The sequence below is a fragment of the Leucoraja erinacea genome, chromosome 2 (genome assembly GCF_028641065.1).
Source record: "Leucoraja erinacea ecotype New England chromosome 2, Leri_hhj_1, whole genome shotgun sequence".
Taxonomy (NCBI): Eukaryota; Metazoa; Chordata; class Chondrichthyes; order Rajiformes; family Rajidae; genus Leucoraja; species Leucoraja erinaceus.
In genome coordinates, this window is record NC_073378.1 from 61,554,593 (window position 1) to 61,570,354 (window position 15,762).

At 47.3% G+C, this 15,762-nt stretch overlaps 1 protein-coding gene across 12 annotated transcripts in view; it reads right to left on the reverse strand.

Moving 5' to 3' along the window:
• The window catches only part of zgc:110045 (uncharacterized protein LOC664755 homolog), a 156,920-nt gene that overhangs the window by 119,067 nt on the left and 22,091 nt on the right, over window positions 1-15,762 (reverse strand). The window contains exon 2 of one of the 12 annotated variants that reach the window (XM_055657592.1): window positions 377-462. The exons of the other annotated variants lie outside the window; for them this stretch is intronic. The gene's annotated coding sequence lies outside the window, so the exon portion shown is untranslated. The remainder of the gene's footprint in view (window positions 1-376; window positions 463-15,762) is intronic. 12 annotated transcript variants of the gene reach the window in all.

Below are 15,762 nucleotides of genomic sequence, written 5' to 3' on the forward strand. Positions count from 1 at the left end.
TTTTACAAGGTATTCACATTTTATACGTTAACGTGCATATATCAGAAGATCTTTCCTGGACCCAGCGCACCGATGCAATTGTAAAGAAGGCACATCAGCGACTCTACTTCCTGAGAAGATTACAGAGATTCGGCATGTCGAAGAGGATTCTAAACTTCTACAGGTGCACGGTAGAGAGCATTCTGATTGGTTGCATCGTGGCCTGGTTCGGCAACTTGAACGTCCAGGAGCAAAAAAGACTACAAAAAATTGTGACCACCGCCCAGTCCACCACCGGCTTTGCCCTCCACACCGTCGAAGGGATCTATCGTAGTCGCTGCCTCAAAAAGGCAGCCAAAATCATCAAGGACCCACACCATCCTGGCCACACACTTACCTCACCACTGCCATCAGGAAGAAGGTACAGGAGCCTGAAGACTAACGTCCAGGTTCAGGAACGGCTTCTTCCCCACAGCCATCAGGCTATTAAACATAATGAATAAGCTATGAGCTCTGAACTACAAAATATTATATTATTATTTGTTATTTGCACTATATTTGTTATTTATTGAATTTTTTCTTTTTTTTCTGTTATATACAATGTTTACATATTCACATATTCTGTTGTGCTGTAGCAAGTAAGAATGTCATTGTCCCGTCCAGGACATATGACAATAAAACACTCTTGACAAAACCCCACTTTGACAAAATTCACTTGCATCTGCACTGCAAAGTTATCAGAGTATGACGTCATAATGGGATCCCAAATCTCATTTGCATAAAAGATTGCTCTTTTCAAAAAAAATCCATTACAATGTTAACAAAGATAGAACTCCCAGTGCAATGATACATTTGTTACATTGTTGTAAGGAGAGGGAGGGAATGGGGGAGGGGAGGGCGAGGATTGTTTATTGTTATTTGAACATTGTGTTTAGTGGGGAAGTGGGATATGGGAGAGATGAGGAGTAGGGGAGCGTGGAGATAGAGGGAGAGGAGGGGCATAGGGAGGGGAGAGGGGTTACGGAGGGAGGGAGGGACTGAGGGTAGTAGAAAGGAGAGGGAGGGAGAGGTGAGGGAGCGAGTGGGGGAGGGGAGGAGGAGAGGGGAAAGAAGAGGAGGGGAGGGAGGTTGATGAGGAGGGGGAGGGAGTGCTGGGGATGAGGGGAAATGAGCTGCGCCTGCGCAGTTGGGGGTTATGGGTGAGTGGTGGAATATTTTGTTGGGGGAACGGGTTGCATTTGGGGAATGTGTGAGTGGTGGAATTTTGCTTTGGGGGAACGGGACCCAACGGGTCCCATTTGGTCTAGTTCACAATAAAGCTCTCATACGTTCGTAATTGTATTCAGCAAAAAAGACACAAAGTCCTGACAAAATTATTACTGAATTAAGTACATAAGATCCAACACAATTAACCAGATCACATTAACTAGAGATTCTGTCGATGGTCCCCTTCAGTTCCTCCCTCCCACTAGATCCTCGGTCCCCTAGTATTTCCGAGAGAATGGTTGTCTTCACTGAGGAAGACACAAACAAAGTACTCGTTTTACTGCTCTGCCATTTCCTTGTTTCCCATTATAAATTCACCTGTCTCTGATTGTAAGGTAACCTCCATTTGGCTTCATTAATCTTTTCCTTTTTACATATCTAAAGAAGCTTTTAGTCTTTTATATTCCCCGCACTTTTTTCATGCTGCTCCCCCCCCCCCCCCCCCCCCCCCCCTAAAGTAACCCCTTTGTCCTCCTCTGTTGAGGTCTAAATTTATCCGTCGTCTGGTTTGCTGCTTCCTCTGGCCAATTTATATACCTCTTCCTTGGATTTAACACTATCCTTGATTTCCCTCGTTAGCCACGTTGAGCCGCATTCCCCGTTTTATTTTTTCGCCAGACAGGGATGATCAATTTTTGCAGTTCATCCATGCGGTTTTTAAATCTTTGCCATTGCATCCCCACTGTCAACACTTTAAGTATAATTTGCCAGTCTATCCTAGCCAATTTCTGTCTCATACCTTCAAAGTCTCCTCGCTTTAAGTCCTAGTCTCTGAATTAACCGTGCCACTCTCCATTCTAATGTAGAATTCCACCATATTATGGCCACTGTTGTTCCTGGGGCTTTGCAAGATCGCTAACTAATCTTTCCTCATTACACAATACCCAGTCTTGGATGGCCTGCCCTCTAGTCGGTTCCTCTACATATTGATTAAAAACCCACCCCGTATACATTCCAGGAAATCCTCCTCCTCAGCCCTGTGACCAATTTGGTTGGCCCAATCTGTATGTAGATTAAAGTCACCCATGATAACTGCTGTACGTTTGCTACACGCAGCCCTAATTTCCTGCTTGATGCTATCCCCAACCTCCCTACTGCTTGTTGGTGGTCTGTATACAACTCCAACAAGCATTTTCTGCTCTGGGCTATTTCGCAGTTCTACCCATACGAATTCTACAGCATCCAAACTAATGTCTCTTCTTGTTAATCTCCTATTTAACCAACAATGCCACCATATCTCCTTTCTTTTTGTCTATCCTTCCTGAATATTGAATTCCCCTGCATGATTAGCATGCAAAGTTGGTCACCCTGGAGCCATGTCTCCATAATTCCAACTACAGTGCATTCTGAAAGTATTCAGACCCCTTCACTTTTTCAACATTTTGTTACATTACAGCCTTATTCTAAAATTGATTAAATTATTTTTTTTTATCATCAATCTATACATAATACCCCATAATAAATAAGCGAAAACTGGTTAGAAATTTTTCACTATTACATAAGTATTCAGCACCTTTGCTCAGTACTTTTTTTGAGGTACCTTTGGCAGCGATTACAGCCTCGTCTTCTTTGGTATGACGCTACAAGCTTGGCACACCTGTATTTGGGTAATTTCTTCCATTTTCTCTGCAGATCCTCTCAAGCTCTGTTACATTGTATGGGGAGCGTCGATGCACAGCTCTTTTCAGGTCCCTCCAGAGATATTCGATCGGATTCAAGTCTGGGCTCCGGCTGGGCCACTCAAGAACATTCACATACTTGTCACGAAGCCACTCCTGCATTGTCTTGGATGTGTGCTTAGGGTCATTGTCCTGTTGGAATGTGAACCTCTGCCCCAGTGTGAGGTCCAGAACGCTCTGAAGCAGGTCTTCATCAAGAATTGTGTACTTTGCTCCATTCATCTTTCCCTTGATCCTGACTAGTCTCCCAGCTCCTGCTGCTGAAAAACATCACCACAGCATGATGCTGCCACCATCAAGCTTCACCATAGGTATGGTATTGGCCAGGTGATGAACGGTGCCTGGTTTCCTCCAGACGTGATGCTTGGTATTCAAGCCAAAGAGTTCAATCTTGGTTTCATCAGACCAGAGAATCTTGTAAAGGTGCCTTTTGGCAAACTCCAAGCGGGCTGTCATGTACCTTTTACTAAGGAGTGGCTTCCGTCTGACCATTCTACCAAAAAGGCCTGATGGAATGTTGCAGATATAGTTGTCCTTCAGGAAGGTTCTCCCATCTCCATAGAGGAACTCTGGAACTCTGTCAGAGTGACCATCGGATTCTTGGTCACCTCCCTGACCAAGGGCCTTCTCCCCCAATCGCTCAGTTTGTCCGGGCGGCCAGCTCTATGACGAATCCTGGTGGTTTCAAAGTTCTTCCATTTAAGAATGACAGAGGTAACTGTGCTCTTCGAGACCTGCAATGCTGCAGAAATTGTTTTATACCGTTCCCCAGATCTGTGTCTCAACACAATCCTGTCTCGGAGGTCTACGGACAATGCCTTCGTCTTCATGGCTTGGTTTTTGCTCTGACATGCACTGTTAACTGCGGAGCCTTATATAGACAGGTGTGTGCCTTTCCAAATCATGTTCAATCAATTTAACTTACCACTAGTGGACTCCAAGTTGTAGAAACATCTCAAGGATAGTCAATGGAAACAGCATGCACTAAAGCTCAATTTTGAGTGTCATAGCAAAGGGTCTGAATACTTGCGTAAATGTACCTGCTCTCTCCAGCCTACACCCCCCTCAGACGCAGTGCCAGGCCCACCATAAAATCTGTTACAACCTGGCCTGAAAATGCACTCTCCAATCTACAGGACTGCTTTACCCAGACAAACTGGGACATATTCGAACACCAGGACCTGGAAACTCTCACAGAATCGGTGCTGGACTATATCAAGTTTTGCATCGGAAATGTGACTGTAGACAAAAACATACGGGTTTTCCCAAACCAGAAACCCTGGATGTCCAGCCAGGTCCGCACACTCCTCAGAGCCCGCGATGCTGCCTTCAGGTCAGGTGACAGAGCTCTGTACAGGGCTGCTCGAGCCGACCTGAAAAGTGGTATTAAAAAGGCCAAGGCGGACCACAAGAGGAGCATAGAGTCCCACTTGTCCAGCAATAATACACGGGAGGTATGGCGGGGCATACAAGACATTACCAACTACAGAGGCTGTGCCACAAAGTCAGAAGACCTGAGTGCGCCGCTGGCAGAAAAGCTAAATTGCTTCTTCTCCCGCTTTGAAAAATCACAACAGCAGCACTCACCTGCTACAGCCCTGTTCCCACCCTCACCTGGCTCCTGTACTACCCCACTCACTGTCGGGGAACACGATGTCAGACGGGTGCTCCTGGCAGTGAACCCCAAGAAGGCTACCGGCCCAGATGGAGTCCCTGGTAAGGTGCTCAAAGCGTGCGCCCACCAGCTCACTGCCATCTTCACCAGAATTTTCAATCTCTCCCTGGCCCAGGCAGTTATTCCGTCCTGTCTAAAATCAGCCACAATCGTCCCTGTGCCGAAGAAGTCTCCCATCACCAGCCTTAATGACTACCGTCCTGTTGCCCTCACTCCGGTAATCACGAAGTGCTTCGAGAGATTGGTCCTCCAGCACATCAAGGACTATCTACCACCAGACTTCGACCCCCACCAATTCGCTTATCGCCAAAACAGATCCACAGAAGACGCCATCACCGTAGCTCTCCACTCTGTGCTGAGCCATCTGGAGCAGGGGCAGAGCTACGTCCGGATGCTCTTTGTGGATTTCAGTTCAGCCTTTAATACAATCATCCCGGACATCCTCATTGGTAAACTGGTCACTCTCGGCCTCCCCACTGTCACATGTGCCTGGATTAAGGATTTCCTCACAAACCGGCCCCAGACTGTGAGACTCGGCCCCCACCTCTCCTCCACTCGCAGGTTGAGTACCGGTTCCCCACAGGGCTGTGTGCTAAGCCCCCTCTTATACTGTCTCTACACCTACGACTGTAGTCCGGCCCACAACAACAACCGCATCGTCAAATTTGCTGACGACACTACTGTGGTCGGACTTATTTCAAAGGGAGACGAGGCAGCCTACAGAGAGGAAGTCCTGAAGTTGACAACCTGGTGCTCAGAAAACAATCTGGCTCTGAACACCAGGAAAACAAAAGAGCTCATTGTCGACTTCAGGAGGCACAGCACCGACTTAGTCCCCCTACACATTAACGGCGAGTGTGTGGAGAGGGTCAACACCTTCCGGTTTCTCGGCGTCCATATCGCTGCTGACATCTCCTGGACGGACAACACGACGGCGGTCATCAAGAAGGCTCAGCAGCGGCTGCACTTCCTGAGGGTCCTCAGGAAGCACAACCTGGACTCTAACCTGCTGCTGACCTTCTACCGCTCGTCCATCGAGAGCCTGCTGACATACTGCATTACAGCATGGTATGGCAGCTGCACCATGGCAGACAGGGAGAGGCTTCAGAGGGTAACCAGGACAGCGCAGAGGATCATTGGTTGCCCTCTCCCCTCCCTGATGGACATCTACACCTCCCGCTGCCTTAGCAGGGCAAAGAAGATCACCAATGACAGCTCCCATCCTGCGTTTGGACTGTTCGACCTGCTGCCCTCTGGAAGGCGCTATAGGTGCATCAAATCCAGGACAAACAGACTCAGGAATAGCTGCTTCCCGAGAATTATATCTACCATAAATTCAAATCCACACATGCACTGACTACACCGCCCAACACGGACTTCCATCTGTATATATGTATATATGTATGTAGCGCCGTAGAATTTGTGCACCTATTCCCCCCCCCCCCATCTCCCTTCTGTTTTGTTTTTCTGTTTCTTGTTTTTTGTGTAAAATTGTATGTATGCACTGAGTACGAGCAGCTTTCAGTTTCACTGTACATGTATAGTGACAATAAATGGCATATCATATCATATATTTCAGTTATTTATTTTTAATTACTTTGCAAAAATTTATAAACACCTGTTTTCACTTTTTTTATTATGGGGTATTGTGTGTAGATTGATGATATAAAAATTAATTTAATCCATTTTAGAAGAAGGCTGTAACGAAACAAAATGTGGAAAAAGTGAAAGGGTATGAATACTTTCAGAATGCACTGTATATCATTTCCCTTAACTTCTAACTGGATATTCAATTCATCCACCTTATTACAAATGCTCCTTGCATTAAGCCACAAAGCTTTCAGGTTGTTTTTTTCTTATCTCCTTTCTACCTTTTGTTTCTGTCCTCGTTTTATGGCCCTCTGTCTCCTTGCATTTGTTCCCATTCCCCTGCCGTTAGTTTAAACGTGATCATTCCTACCCTCTCTTTCCCGTTAACTGCACGCATACGCTTCCACATTGTTGACTCCACCCCCCCACTGTTTAGTTTAATACGACCCGTGTGGCACTAGCAAACCTGCCTGCCAGAATGTCAGTCCCCCCAAATAAGGTGCAAACCATCCCCTTTGTACAGGTCACCACTGCCCCAGAAGAGATTCCAGTGATCTAGAAATCTAAATCCCTGCCTCCTGCACCAACTCCTCAGCCACCCATTCAGATCCCCTATCTCCCTGTTCCGACCCTCAATAGCATGAGGTACTGGAAGCAACACAGAGATAACCACCCTAGAAGTCCTGCTTTTCAGCCTCCTACCTAGTTCTCTATGCTCACATTGCAAAACCTCCTTCCTCTTCTGACGGCGTCAATTATAAAAGATGAAATAGCAGCACATTTGGATAGCAGTAACAGGATCGGTCCGAGTCAGGATGGATTTATGAAGGGGAAATCATGCTTGACTAATCTTCTGGAATTTTTTGAGGATTTAACCAGGAAAATGGACAAGGGAGAGCCAGTGGATGTAGTATACCTGGGCTTTCAGAAGGCTTGTGATAAGGTCCCACATAGGAGATTAGTGGGCAAAATTAGGGCACATGTTATTGGGGGTAGAGGGCTGACATGGATATAAAATTGGTTGACAGACAGGAAACAAAGAGTAGAAATTAACGGGCCCCTTTCAGAATGGCAGGCAGTGATTAGTGGGGTACCACAAGGCTCGGTGCTGGGACCGCAGCTACTTACAATATAAATGAATGATTTAGATGAAGGGATTCAAAGTAACATTAGCAAATTTGCAGATGACACAAAGCTAGGTGGCAGTGTGAACTGTGAGGAGGATGCTATGAGAATGCAGGATGACTTGGACAGGTTGGGTGAGTGGGCAGATGCATGGCAGATGCAGTTTAATATGGTAAATGTGAGGTTATCCACTTTGGTAGCAAAAACAGGAAGGCAGATTATTATTTAAATGGTGTAAAGTTGGGAAAAGCATGCAGGTACAGCAGTGAGTGGAGAAAGCGAATGGCATGTTGGCCTTTATAACAAGAGGAGTTGAGTACAGGAGCAAAGAGGTCCTTCTGCAGTTGTATAGGGCTCTAGTGAGACCACACCTGGAGTATTGTGCGCAGTTTTGGTCCCCTAATTTGAGGAAGGAGATTATTGCTATTGAGGGAGTGCAGCGTAGGTTTAGAAGGTTAATTCCCAGGACAGCGTGACTGTCATATGCCGAGAGAAAAGAGCGGCTGGGCTTGTATACTTTGGAGTTTAGAAGGATGAGGAGAATCTTATTGAAACATATAAGATTATTAAGGGTTTGGACACGCCAGAGGCAGGAAACATGTTCCCGATGTTGGGGGAGTCCAAAACCAGGGGCCACAGTTTAAGAATAAGGGGCAAGCCATTTAGAACGGAAACGAGGAAACACTTTTTCTCACAGAGAATTGTGAGTCTGTGGAATTCTCTGCCTTAGAGGGCTGGTTCTCTGGATACTTTCTAGAGAGAGCTAGAAAGGGCTCTTAAAGTTAGCAGAGTCAGGGGATATGGGGAGAAGGCAGGAACGGTGTACTGATTGGGGATGATCAGCCATGATCACATTGAACGGCGGTGCTGGCTCGAAGGCCCGAATGGCCTACTCCTGCACCTATTGTCTATTGTCATGTCACTTGTGCCTACATGCACAACTACTTCCGGCTGCTCCCCTACCCTCTCGAGGATGTTCTGAAGTCGGTGCGAGACGTCTTGGACCCTGGCACCAGGAATGCAACACACCCTCCTCAAGTCTTGCCTGTCACCACAGAATCTCCTGTCCGCACCTCTGACAATGGAGTCACCCACCACTATGGCTCTGCCTGTTGTCGGTCTCGCCAGTCTTGCATCAGCGCCAGGATTCGAGTCACTGACCTATCCGCAGCTCGTACTGGAAGCGTCGTCTGCCCCGACAGCTCCCTGGAGGGTGTACCTGTTTTCAAGAACTTTGTCTTCTTCCTCTCGTGGGCCTCGTCCAGACGGGTCCTCCCACAGCAGTTACTTCCAACAAGACGATGTTTTTGGCCACCTCTGAGACCAGGAGGATGTCTGGCCTCAGGGTGGTCATGGCAATAAAAACCAGCTGATGTCAAGTGCCAATATGAAATTGACAAGTTAAAGTCGCAGCTCTCAATTCGAAGAGGTATGACGTGCACCTTCGGAACTTCTAATGTAGTTGAAGGGGAAATTAAGTAGATTGGGGAGAATTGGATGAGATAGCCCGAAGATATGGAGAGAGAAATGGAGAATTGGAGTGGGATTTGGGGCCACGACCCCCTGGAATGGAACTCAGGGCGTCATTCCATCCACACCCATCGAATCCATCCCTATGAACCCATTTACCGCACGGCGAACAAACCCCGGAGCACAGGCAGGCCATGGGAAAATAACATATAGCACATAATTTACAGTAGCACAACTGTCTGAGATAGCAAAATGCATTCCAGTAAAAAACTCCTGCTTGCATCTCAGCCCTATCATACATTCAGCGTTACCCGACCCACAGAACACTGGGGGGGGGGGGGCAGCAGGCCATGAAAGAAGCCATAATGATAGAGCAGATCCAGTGGAAGGTTTGAATAGGTGTAGAGAGAAAAAGGGGAACACCCGACAGCTTATGCCAGCCGATTATGGGTGCATTTTAATGGATATATGGACCAGGTCTAGATCGGTGACACTTACAGGCACCTAATGATAATAAATGGACCAGGACCCTGGTAACACACTCCACAGACGATTGTAGACTGGCATGTGAAAGCTTTGACCCAAGTGACCCGACACACACAGAAGCATGGGTATTGAGACGTTTGGTACGAGCTTGGGAGAAGGTGGTTAGAGAAACTACAAAGTTTAAAACAAACAAGAAGGGAAGAATGAATCCTATTAAAACATAGCTCCAGTATGGGAAAATGAGGGAAGGAGAAAAGGAAGAGATGGCAATGGTTATTGGGGTCCACCACCACCCCCCCCCCCCCCCCCCCCCACCCCCACCAAACAGATCCCTGGCAGGGAGGAGAGAAAACCAATATCAGAGAGCTAATCGGAATGAGGGTCTGAGATATCAGAGTCAGTGTTACAATTGTGGTCAAGGGGGATACTATGCTAAAGATTGCCGAGTGCTTCGCTCGAGTGCGCGAGAGCAGGGGCTATGCACAGAAAATCGAAATGTATCACTGAAAGGACCCAGAGAAGCAGGACAGTCTCACTCCTATGGCACCTTTGACAGGGCCGGGTAGACAATAGACAATAGGTGCAGGAGTAGGCCATTCGACCCTTCAAGCCAGCACTGCCAGCATGGGTAGTGTTAACTCTTTGTATCCACAACTCCCGGGCACTAACCCAAACGCTTGAAGGGGTCAGGCCTCTCCAACATGGGTTTGTAGTGCCAAATGGGATGGGACAACCTTTAGTAGAGGGTGAGGTGGAGGGCCTCCCCGCTGTATATTAATGGGATACCGGAGGCTCCCGTACCACCCTTAACACATCCAAAGAAATAGGACGATCATGGCATAGCAAACGGACAATCATTTTGAATGGCTTCACAGGCCACTCACAGAACGAATTTGAGACCGACCCTGCAGATTTTAAAATGGGAAATTCAGTTGGTCATCACCCAGCTATATAAGTCGAATTGTACCCAGAGGCAGAGCACATACTAGGCTCCGACATCATGAGGAAATATAAATTATCATTTGATCCAGTAAATTGCTGTATTTGGCAAATTGGCAAAGTCACTGAGGTACCCACAGAAGTCCCAGTTGGGACATATGCTGAAAGAATCTGCACAACTGGTGAGTTATGGGTTAAACCTGCAGATATGTCTGAGGATGCAACAGTGCTGGAGACTATTAGTCAGCATGTAGCTGTATTCGCCACTCAAACATGACAGTAGCCGGATGAAGGGCGAAGTGGTTGTTGACGGCCCCGATTCAAAACCACAGAAACAGTATGGGTTCCCAAAACTAGCAGAAGGGGAATTCTCAAAGGTAATAAGAATAATTCAGTTTAAGAATAAGGGGCAAGGCATTTAGAACGGAGATGAGGAAACACTTTTTCACACAGAGAGTTGTGAGTCTGTGGAATTCTCTGCCTCAGAGGGCGGTGGAGGCCGGTTCTCTGGATACTTTCAAGAGAGAGCTTGATAGAGCTCTTAAAGATAGCGGAGTCAGGGGATATGGGGAGAAGGCAGAAACGGGTTACTGAATGTGGATGATCAGCCATAGTCGCATTGAATAGTGGTGCTGGCTCGAAGGGCCAAATGTCCTACTCTTGCACCTATTGTCTATTGTAATAACCAGCTTGTTACAACAGGGAGTGCTGCGCCCAGTGGCATCAACCAATAACTCACCTATTTGGCCAGTTAGGAAGTCAGATGGTTCTTGGTGATTAACAATTGATTACTGGTTGAATAAAATCACTCCACTGACTGCACCTACGGTAGTAACCAGTCCTGAAACAATGATGTGGCAAATCCCACAGGCTCAGTATTTTACTGTCTTAGACATCAGTAATGGATTCTGGTCTGAAGCTGGAATGCCAATATAAATGTGCCTTCACATTTCAGGGGCAACAGTATACCTGGACTTGTTTGCCCTAAGGATTTCAGGAACTCTCCCTCAATTCTCCACAGAAGGTTGGCACACGGGCTTAATAGTTTCTCACAACCAGAGTGTCTAATTCAGTATGTGGATGACCTGCTACTTCAAACAAACACCAGGGAAGAACACCTTCAACTCCTCAGTGAACTGTTAGCTTTACAAAGTTAATCCTAAAAACGTCCAGATTTGAAGCCACGAGTAACATATTTGGGTACGATAGTAACCTATGCGAAAAGGGAGATTGAAAGGAAATGCGTTGAAACAATTTTGCAACTACCTCTCCCCATAAATATGAAAACACTCAAATCCTTCCTAGGATTGGTTGGGTATTGCAGAAACCTATGGTTTCTCCACCAAAGCCTCCCCGTTGTCGGGGCTTTTGAAAAAGGATGCTCCATGGGTATGGACCGAACAGCACACTCAGGCTGTTAGGGACCCAAAGCAAGCCCTGGCCAAGGCCCCAGCTTTGCAGGTACAAGACCCAATCCTGCCTTTTGCACTAGAAATTATGACAACTGATTTAACTATCTCAGTGGTCCTCTTGCAGGAGCGCCACAGAAAACTTGGACCAGTTGCATATGTAGTGGCAGATTATTATACCGTTCAAGGAATTTTTTCCTCTAGCCACTATGATGGAAGACATGGGTAAGGGGATAGCTTCGTTATGCATGTGAGCTCGCCATGAGACATTCAATGCCATCGAAGGATAAATCTTCAAAACAGTCTCTTGATTAATAATTTCTTTATTGTCGTGGTAAAAACAGTAAGATATTCATCCAAACTTCTTCTTGTTTAAGTACATTTTGATCTTACTCGTAGTCAAACTCGTGCATGGTCAAAAGCTGTGCCTACCCCATGCCTCCTCCAAACTAAACTAAAAATGTGCGTGTCTGCGTGAAAAATCCCAGCCACAAACACACCTCCAACTACGAAATAAATCCCACCCACATAATTACAGGCAGATAAAGTTTAAAGGTAATTGGTTATAATTTATAACATACCGAGTTAAGCTAAATGGTTACTACATACCAGCCCCTAATTGTTCTCAGCATATAACGAGGCAATTACTAATAGACATCAAAAATGTAGCTATAAAGGCTTAACATATCAAAAAGAAAAAATAGCATGCATTATATATCCGCATTCAGACTTCTTCAGCGATTCTTTCGTCACCTTCGCCTTCTAGAAGAAAGCATAACTTGGTTATTGGTCTTATTAAAACATTGTTCTTAGTTTGAAGTCGTACCGTGCCCACCAAACCCTTAACATCAGGCATGATACCCAGTATAGAGTCCAAAACACAAATGCCCAAAGTTTTGACAGCATGAAGCTTCTTCCTCCATGTCCGATCAACTAATGGATATGTTGTAACAATAATGTTACATAGAAACATAGAAAATAGGTGCAGGAGGAGGCCATTTGGTCCTTCGAGCCAGCACCGCTATTCATTGTGATCATGTCCCCAATCAATAACCCGTGCCTGCCTTCTCCCCATATCCCTTGATTCCACTAGACCCTAGAGCTCTATCTAACTCTCTCTTAAATCCATCCAGTGATTTGGCCTCCACTGCCCTATGTGGCAGGGAATTTCACAAATTCACAACTCTCTGGGTGAAAAAGTATTTATCTCCTCAGTCTTAAATGGCCTCCCCTTTATTCTAAGACTGTGGTCCCTGGTTCTGGACTCGCCCAACATTGGGAACATTTTTCCTGCATCTAGCTTGTTCAGTCCATTTATAATTTTATATGTTTCTATAAGATCCCCCTCATCCTTCTAAACTCCAGTGAATACAAGCCTAGTCTTTTCAATCTTTTCTCATATGACAGTCCCGCCATCCCAGGGATCAATCTCATGAACCTACGCTGCACTGTCTCAATCACAAGGATGTCCTTCCTCAAATTAGGATGAAAGTTGAAGGTTAGGTTGAAGTATGAAAATCCTTCGAGAGAATAATAGGATGTTTAACCTCTTCAGGCATTGCCAATCTATTTAGACGACCACCCACTCTCAGAAGTCCTTCCTCCAATACTGGATCAAGTTTGTACAATTGACTGTTTCTTGTGACACCATGTACTCCAGCCTCTAAGGTTGATATTTCTTCTTTGTATTTCTGTCTTTGTCAGAGATAATCATGTCTTCCTCTTTGAGATCATCAGGATGTAAATCCTGTATGCCGTATGATGCCTTAAAAACTTGCATCTTCTTTTCAACCCTTTCCTTCAGTATTTCAGGATCTTCTTCAAAGATACCTTAAAAAATCCTTTTCAAGCAAACAGCAATAACCTTGTTCTTAGTTTAAGAAACCAAGCTACCACAGCCACCAACTTACTCCACGATGAAAAGTGGGTAATTAAATTATTTGTTGTGTTTGATGCATCTTTAGCAATAACGGTCACTGTGAGATTTTGTTTAATTTCTGGATCATTAGCAGAGATTTCAAATCCCTGCTCAAGTTTTGGCCATTCTCTGTCCGGCTTACAGAGAAACTCTGGCCTATTGATCCATTTCTTATTGCTTTAGAAGTGGTCTGCTGTCAGTCCTCTAGCAGCTTCATCCGCAGGATTTTCTTTTGTGTTAACGTATTTCCATTGTGAAACGTTAGTAGCTCCCAATACAGGTGCACAACCTTTTATCCGAAGATCCAAATAACGAAAACCTCCGAATAGCGACATTTTTTCGGTCCTTGAAAAAAGGTCCTTGAAAACGTTCACCGAGGGCGGCCCGCAGAGGTGACAGCAGAACCTCCGGTCGGTCCTCGAAGAAAGGGGAACTAAATCCCCATTCATAAAAGAGAAGGTGAGGGTATATTGCGCGGGAGGGTTAATAATTGACAATATGCTGCTACCTGCCAGCTGAGTTAAAAAGTTCCCACGGTAGACTCACGATACACAGTGTATCGTGAGTCTTGCGTGGGAACTTTTTAACTCAGCGTGCAGGCAGCAGTAGATTGTCGCTCCCTTCAGTTTCACCCCACCTACACCCTTCTGCTTCCCGGCCATGTGTGTGACCCCTTCCCTCCCCTCTCCAGCTCCCCGCTCATTGCACCGGCGCAGGGGCTTTGTACTGTCTTCACGTCGCGATGCTAGCAGCACAGTGCCAGTCACCGGAGACGTCAGGACCAACGGAACACCGACCCCCAGGCCCACTGCAAGCACGGAGATCCCAGATCAGCAACTCCAGCCCAGCCCCGTTCCAACTCCAGAGGAACACGCTCCCCGTATGGGCAGAAGCTGATGGTGTGCAAGGGGTACGTCTTGTTCTTGGGGTCGCGCAGCTCGGGCTGTGGGCGAACTGCCACTTGTCGCCATAGCGGCCCATCGGGGAGCGGATTCCTCTGGAGTTGGAGGGGGAGGGGGGTATTGTGCTGTTTGATCGCCCCCTACTATTCCAGGGACAGGGAGACAGGACGTTCACCGAGGGCGGCCCACAGAGGTGACAGCGGAATCTCCGGTCGGTCCTCGAAGAAAGGGGAACTAAATCCCCATCCATAAAAGAGAAGGTGAGGGTATATTGCGCGGGAGGGTTAATAATTGACAATATGCTGCTACCTGCCCGCTGAGTTAAAAAGTTCCCACGGTAGACACGATACACAGTGTATCGTGAGTCTTGCGTGGGAACTTTTTAACTCAGCGTGCAGGCAGCAGCAGATTGTCGCTCCCTTCAGTTTCACCCCACCCACACCCCTCTGCTCCCCGGCCATGTGTGTGACCCCATCCCTCCCCTCTCCAGCTCCCCGCTCATTGCACCGGCGTGGGGGCTTTGCACTGTCTTCACGTTGGCGATGGCAGCAGGCCAGTGCAGTCACCGGAGACGTCAGGACCAATTGGACGTCGACCACCAGGCCCACCGCAAGCACGGAGAACCCAGAGACCCACAGCCAACAGCAGCCCAGCCCAGCCCCGCTCCAACTACAGAGGAACCTGGGTTGCGGATGACGGGGCGCAGCTCGGGGCGTCGTAGGGGCCCATCGGGGAGCGGGTTCCTGTTGGTCCTGACGTCTCCGGCCACCTGCTATCCTCCGGGAAATGTACCGCCCTTGCGGGAGAGTGGGGTTGTTTGCAGTTGCAGAGGGAGGGGGCAAGGGCGGTACAGTTCCCAGTCTCAGCTCCAGTCCAGGGGGGTGGCCGGAGACGTCAGGACCAACGGGACAGCGACCCCCAGGCCCACTGCAAGCACGAAGATCCCAGAGACCCACAGCCAGCAGCAACTCCAGCCCAGCCCCGCTCCAACTCCAGAGGAACACGTAGGGGCAGAAGCGGATGGTGTGCAAGGTGTTCTTGGGGTGGCGCAGCTCGGGCTGTGGGCAAACTGCCACTTGTCGCCGTAGCAGCCCATCGGGGAGCGGATTCCTCTGGAGTTGGAGGGGGAGGGGGGTATTGTGCTGTTTGATCGCCCCCTGCTATCCCAGGGACAGGGAGACACAGTGGCTTTTTAGACTGGTGGGCAATCACTTCCAAAGTTCTGCAGACACAGTCAGTACACCTCTCCTACACTGCATTTCATACAAACATTTATTCTGCAAGAAAAAACGGCATTGAAGACTCAAACTCGCGACCAAGTAAC